Here is a 7,068-nt window from a genome sequence, read left to right as displayed (position 1 = left end):
TAGACCCACACACGCAGACTCGCGGCGGAGGCAGCGCCCGCACACAAAAAAAAACAAATATAAGCTGCTGGACGGGGTGGGTTAAAAGTCGGCAGAGGCCGAGTGAAGCAGAAGCAGAGTGTGAATTAGAAAATGTGAAAAAAAAAACAAAAGCTGCGGGACAGGGCGGGTTTAGCCACTGCAAATTAATTTCTTCATTCTGGCTATAATAATTTGGTGATGTGATAGATATGGCCATCCCTACCGAACGGCGTTTTTAGTTTTCTTGTATTTTCAAAACTGTAGATTTGGTAGGTTTTCGCCCTTTTGCAGGGGCGGAAGGGGGCGAGGCTAAATTTAAAATACACTGGCTTCAGTGTAAGCATACAGCAGTCTGGAGCCAAAATTTGGTGGCTCTAGCTCTTATAGTCTCTGAGAACTAGCAGACAAACAAGACGGACAGACAGCTCTATCGACTCAGCTATTGATGCTGATCAAGAATATAGATACTTTATGGGGTCGGAAACGTTTCCTTCTGTGCGTTACACACAACCGTTATTCACACAAATACAATATACCCTATTTACTCCTCGAGTACCGGGTATAATTATTGAAATATCTGTTATAAACATCAATCAAAGCGAAATACTAAAAGTCATGCGCACGTCATAAAATGTAATCACATTTGTGTGTTGGATTGGTCTCGCCTTTTAAATATAGTTTACATCTGTCTATTTATTGTTCATTTAATTCGAAATTGTTTGTCCAAAGCCATGTTCTTGGAATGGCATTCCACCTCCCAATATTTACATAAGTCAAAACATTGATCAAACATGCTGCAGAATATTTGCCATACTAAATACTCACTGTACCACAAGTTAAAAATTCAAGTCTCATGAGAAGAACAAAACACCCCTGCAGCGAACATTTGATAGAACAAATATATTCGTGCACTGGCTTAAATGAAAATTTGCACAATAATAACTAAGCAATTAGCTATTTCAATGTATTACTTCCAAGTAGGGAAAATGGAGTTATTCTCAAATAACTCAATGGAATAAATGTACCCTTGTCTGATCTGTAAACTGAATTCAGTTTTACCCGAATAGCTTTGCCCACTTTGAAAACATTACAAATTTGAGCAGAGAAGACAGCATATAAGATTTGATTTTATTTCTATAAATTATGAATTGATATATTCAGAGAATTCAGAACAGTACTCTGAACCTATTGGATTCGTATACCTCCCCTTACTTTGCCCTTTTGCCCACACTCGCTCATCGAACAAGACATAATACAAATGTTAATATTTATAGCCAATTATTAGTTAAAAGAGTAAAACCACCACAAATGAACAAAGCAAAACGCGAGAGTCGTCGAACGAAAGGAGCAACAAGGAGACAAAAACAAATGATAGCAAAACTCAGAACCTGTATTTATTTACAGAAAAGCTTAATGATTATATATTTTAGACATTTTGTGTTTGTGTCGGAAGAAAGTGCATTTTGCTGCGATTTATTTTGTACAACATATACGAAAGTAACAGAAAGATAGCAAAAATAGAGAAAGAAAGCTGGAAAGAAGGCAACAGAGAGCGCGAGAGCGAAAGAGAGAGAGATAGAGAGAGATAGATAGTAAGGTTCATATATAACATATTTATGTTGACATATTTTTGTAAAATTGGAAAATTGCAAATTGCTTTTAGCACAGTCATCAGCAATAAATCAATCAAACAATCACTCGGATCACGATCAATGAATGATTCCCTCCCACACACACACACACACACACACACACACATATGCATACAACAGACACGCATAGTATTTTATACACACACACAGTATGTACTATATACATACATACATACGTGCATACATACATATTTATGTATTATGTAATAGCCACATATTTATGTGCAAATAAATTAATGAATTTTTGTGTTTTTTTTTCGATTATGTACGAGTATGTATGTATATTTATTAGCGAAAAGCTCATAAAAACCTATGATTAAAACTATTATAATGCCTGTGTTTTTGTTTTGTTTTTGTATAAAATGCAAAAGTGAAAACGTATGCAGACATCTATGTATCTGTACGTATGAAAATATATTTATGTATGTTTAGAATCGTTTAGATGTAAGAAAACGATCCACTGGAAGCAGCATCAACAAATAGAACTGACGTGCCTATGTAGCGATTAAATCAGACACATGCCCAAACCCCCACAAAACACACACACACACACACACACACACTCACACACCAGCACACCCACATACACGCCACACCGAAAACAACTGATGTAATGCATTAAATAATCATTCCAAAATGTCATATGAAATGAAGCAAACAAAAAAAAAAAAAAAAATATATTTGTATACATAAATCTAGCAGAATACATATATAGATATATATATATACATATATTTGATGTGTGTACGATGATGCAACATGCCTCTATATATACTTATGTATATTTTTTATTAAATATTCCATTTCAAAGGATTTGTGTTTTGCTTGCGGACACCTAAACGGGCAGCACAGGTTGTACTGCACAACCCATAAGGATATTCCAACAAATGCACATTGATTGGTTGATTCCATTTGGGAATTCATAGCCTCAAATATTTGTGGATTTGATCGCTTCCAAAGCAAAGTCATTTTCTTAAGCTTTGTATGTATGTGAAGACCGCGAAAACCCCCTCGAGAAAATCCAGTTTAATATACCCCAATTTAAATAGCATATCCGCTTTTCCATCGGGGTTGACATCGGGGGATTTTTTGATTCAAAAAGAGACGGAGACGTTGCCCATCGGTTCCCAAACACTGATGTGGCATGGAGCGGGAATCTTTATAGATATGGGAGATACTCGTAAAAAAAGAGATAGATTCTGATGAGTAATTTGCACATTTACGAGCGTACTTGAGCTTTTAACTCGCGGATTCCTGGATAATTTAGATTTCCTCCACGTACATTGCTTGCCCCAGGCTCTCTCTCCCTCACTTTCTGGTTATGTGCATGATTCTCTATGGAGTATTCTCTATTAGTAACAGGGATTTTCCAGCATTTGTCATGCATATAACTGCAGATGCCCTAACCCTAAAGGGTTGTGAAGCTTGACAAAAATGCTCTTCACAATCATCAAATTTTGCATTATTTAATGGAGAAATTATAGTAACAGCGATATGTAGTTAAAGGTGGTTCCCCTGACGTAAAAGTGACATTAGTGGTCACCTTTTTTGTCACTCATTTGTTGGAAGACATCAGAAATTATTTGTTATTTATAGGTAAATTGGACATCCAATTCCTCGCGGCTGTCAGCAGGGTATTTAAGTGTCTCATTTCATGCTCGATGCGCTTCGCCGGCCATTGAGTGGATAATTAATAGTTAATACCTGTTTTGCGGATTCTGTCTGATATTGTTTTGTGTGTGCATTACGACTCCCCCGAATGCTGGAACCCCCAGATCTCCCAACCCCACCAACTCATGCACTGCCAATTGCCTGAGAGCCGCTGAGGGCCCGAAACGATGACGATAATGCATCTGACAAGCACCCAGCGCATCATCGATACGATACGGTCCACACCGTTCCAAACAATGGACAGCCACGAGGAGGATGAGATTCTATAAAATGGAATGCCATGAACGGATCCACGATTAGTTGGCCAGCGGCTTCATCAAGTTAAGAGCAGAACAGAACAGAACGGAACGAGACGAGACGAGACGAGAAGAAATCGCACCGTTTTGTGAGGATCAAAAATACAAAACTTCAACATGAGACACTGGAAGCTGCTCGGCTGCTGGGCGCTCATCCTGGCCATCTGCGTGGGTCTCGTCCAGCCATCGCTGCTGGCGCTTAAGAAGAAAATCCTCGTTGGCAATGGCGGCTGCGGTGGAGGCGGTGGCTGGGGCTGTGGCGGAGGCGGAGGCGGAGGCGGAGGCTGGGGCGGTGGCGGCGGTGGTCATGGAGGTGGCGGCCGAGGCACCATCGATATATATGTGGTGAAGCCAGTCTACAGCGGCGGCGGAGGTCATCAACCCAGTGGCGGCGGTGGAGGCTTCCATCCAGGCGGTGGAGGCTTCCATCCAGGCGGTGGAGGCTTCCATCCAGGCGGTGGCGGTGGAGGAGGCTTCCGCCCAGGCGGTGGCGGCGGAGGAGGAAGTGGATCCTATGCCAGCAGCAGCGCCAACAGCTACAGCTATGGAGGAGGAGGTGGTGGAGGTAACAACGGAGGCTGCAACCCGTGCGGTGGCGGCGGTGGAGGCGGCAGTAGCAGCAATGCCTATGCCAAGGCCTCGGCCAATGCCTACGCCGGCAGCTGGTAGAACTCCCCCCCTTAAGGGTGGCCAGGATTCAGGCCCAGGGAATCCCCCTGCTCGCTCTCTCGTTTTTTTTGTCTAGCACGTAAGCGGCTTGTGAATAAAGAATAGCATAAAGAATAGTGCAAATGGATACGAAGTGTGGAGAATGGAAAAGGGAAGATCACGCTGGAGAGGTTCGTGCAGAGTCCGACTATGAATTGACATCAAAATCCTGCCATTTGAGTTGAAAATTTCCAAGGGACAGTCAGAGAAGCTGAACAAACTGAAAGAGTGTCCAACAAGTAACAGAAATAGCTAAAAAGATGGTTCAAAAAATGTAAGGGAAGGTGTGAAGACTGAAACATAATTGTAATGGAAAGGGTGCCCAGGATCATTCTCAGCAGGATCAGAAGCAGGCTGCGCGTCGAGTTTCGGATTCGATCAAACTTGTTTCGCCCTGTAACCCCACTGCTTCCACTCTGCTTTCCCCTTACCACCGGACAAGACCAAAGCTTAATAATGACCACGCGCACCTCTCTGTTGGAAACCAGTTTTCCGTCTCTCTTCTGCCCGCCACCCACCCCTTCCTGCACTGACTCTCTTTCTCCTTCGCTCCCGCTCTGACTTTAGGCTGCGTAAAAATGTAAACAAGAAAAAGGAAAACAACAAAACAAACAATGCGCACAACAACAAAAAAAAACAAGAAAAATAACGAAAAATCGAAAAACCGAAACACCGAAAAACGTGTTCGAAAATGCAAAAGCAACTATTCCAATAAGGTGAAAGATGTAAATACAAATGTACATATGTACATCTATGTGCATGTTAGTATTAGTATGCTTATCCACTCAATCTTTACGAATTTGTTGCTCTAACTTTTTCCACGTTTGACTCGGTGCGTGGGAGACTCAAGTTGAACATAAGAACTGAGAGAAGATCTATGACAGATCATTAGAGTATCAATGATCAATGCTCACTCGCAGATCACTTGAGGGTACATATTTTAAAAACACATAAATCATAAGATTACATAGATGAAAATGGTGTGTTGGGTATTAAATCTGGCAGTGTAATTATTATGCATAAAACTACACTGACAGGACTGAGAATGCTCCTTTAAACGTATCCCAGTAGAGACCCATCAGAGACACCAATTGTTTTCATAAGAAAACTGAAATAAGCATTTTTGTGTGTCTCTTGGAATGACTTGTCAGACTCGATAGGTAATCTGGATAGATCGCCCAGAGGCCTAATCATCATCATCCACATTTCGATGTAGTTGGTAAGTGGCTGTTTGCTATCGTGTCTTTTTTGTTGCAATTTGATTTGAAAGGTTATTGATCGATTCGCATCCGAGATTCTTGACAACTTTTTCAGCATCTCGCCCCATCCTCATCCTCCGTCAGTGGCCCCGAGCCAGCAGCTGCAGATGAGCCGGATTCCTCTTTCGTCTACTGGAAAAACTTGTTTCTGGTTTTCCTCGAGCGTTGAGCGTCAAAATGAAGCCTCCTTGTCCCCTTGCCCAACGTGCCAGCCTTTGTACAGAGGCATCATTGGGGTTTCATCTCCTCGTCTCTCTCTCTTTCTCTCTCAATCCATCTCTCACCTATTTTTGGATAGAGTGAGCTTTTCCTTAAAGTGGTAACAGGTTTCTGGTCAGCTTGGCCAATTGCAATTGCAAGTCTCCTCCCCACAGCTCTTCCGCCCCTCTACACCACGGAGTGCAGAAAGTTTCCCCACTGCAAACGCATTCCAAGGGAGAGCCAGAGAGGGGAGAGTGAGAAGTGCAGTAGCGGGGAGTGCAGTGGCAGTGGCAGGGAAGTGTCGTGAGTGTCACCACTTTGTAACCGTACCCAATTCCGTTCCCATTTCTACTATTCCCATTGCCGTTGCCGTTCCAGGCCATTGGACGGCATTCCAAGATCCAGTTCCACTTTTGATCGAATTCTCTTCGGGCCTGACTCTCTTCCTCCTTGACTCACTTCGAGTGCACTTAAAACGAAAGAGGCGTGGCGATCGGCCGTTGTTAGAGCGGACGTAAATTGGGGAAATAATAGTCATAATTGGAGAAAGGAGCCATTAGAGATGGAGCAATGGAATGGGGATGTACTCGCAGTGGGCTGCAGGAAATCAATTTGGAAAATGTCGAATTTTTTACCAAGCTTCTGCAAGTAACTGTTCTAAGTTTTCAAATTATTCGGCGGCATCCCAAGCCTTAACTCCGCACAAATAAGAAGTTTATATGAAAAAGATTTCAGCAGGTTGATTCGATCATTGGCCAAGGGGTTGAGGGTTGGGTTGAGGGGCCCCAGGCACAATCACAACTGGAACAACTGTAAAACCAGTTGCTAGCTGGAGGTCCTAAGTGGCTGGCGATCATTTGACATTTTGTCGCCTTCCACACACGCTCGATAGCAGGAAAGAGCGGCAAAAGGAATGAGGCGAGAGGCCAAAGCTACTCAAGCTCGGCACAGAGTACAGACGGGGGGAAGGGTATGAATAGTCGACTGGCACACGCACGAGCAGGCCGAGACTCGAGACTTCGGTTTCGTCAAAAGTTAACCAGTGGAACGCCGAGAGAGAGAGGAGACGGAGCAGCACAAGCACGATCGACCGAAGGTAAATAGTGATGGTGCGGGGCCACACGCACGCAACAGCAAAGGCTGGGCTTTGGGCCCAAGCAGACCCAAGAAACTCATAGAGCGGTTGACTGGGGGACGGCCTGGGGGGAGTTGAGATCAACTTGCGCACGCACGAACAGCCAAGATTTCGGGCTTGTCTTC

At 43.3% G+C, this 7,068-nt stretch overlaps 2 long non-coding RNA genes across 2 annotated transcripts; one reads left to right on the top strand and one right to left on the bottom strand.

Moving 5' to 3' along the window:
- Positions 1-547: 547 nt before the first annotated feature.
- Positions 548-2,337, top strand: LOC117581543. The gene is made up of 2 exons (XR_004573662.1): positions 548-1,518; positions 1,564-2,337. It is a non-coding gene; the product is annotated as an uncharacterized LOC117581543 (long non-coding RNA).
- An 81-nt stretch (positions 2,338-2,418) lies between these two features.
- LOC117581544 lies at positions 2,419-2,975 on the bottom strand. The gene is made up of 2 exons (XR_004573663.1): positions 2,905-2,975; positions 2,419-2,830 (listed from the first exon to the last, which is right to left on the bottom strand). It is a non-coding gene; the product is annotated as an uncharacterized LOC117581544 (long non-coding RNA).
- Between the last annotated feature and the right edge of the window lie 4,093 nt (positions 2,976-7,068).

This window comes from Drosophila guanche, unplaced genomic scaffold (assembly GCF_900245975.1).
Source record: "Drosophila guanche unplaced genomic scaffold, DGUA_6, whole genome shotgun sequence".
NCBI classification, from domain to species: Eukaryota; Metazoa; Arthropoda; class Insecta; order Diptera; family Drosophilidae; genus Drosophila; species Drosophila guanche.
The sequence above is the reverse complement of the archived record's forward strand: the minus strand, read 5'-3'. Positions and strand labels throughout refer to the sequence as shown.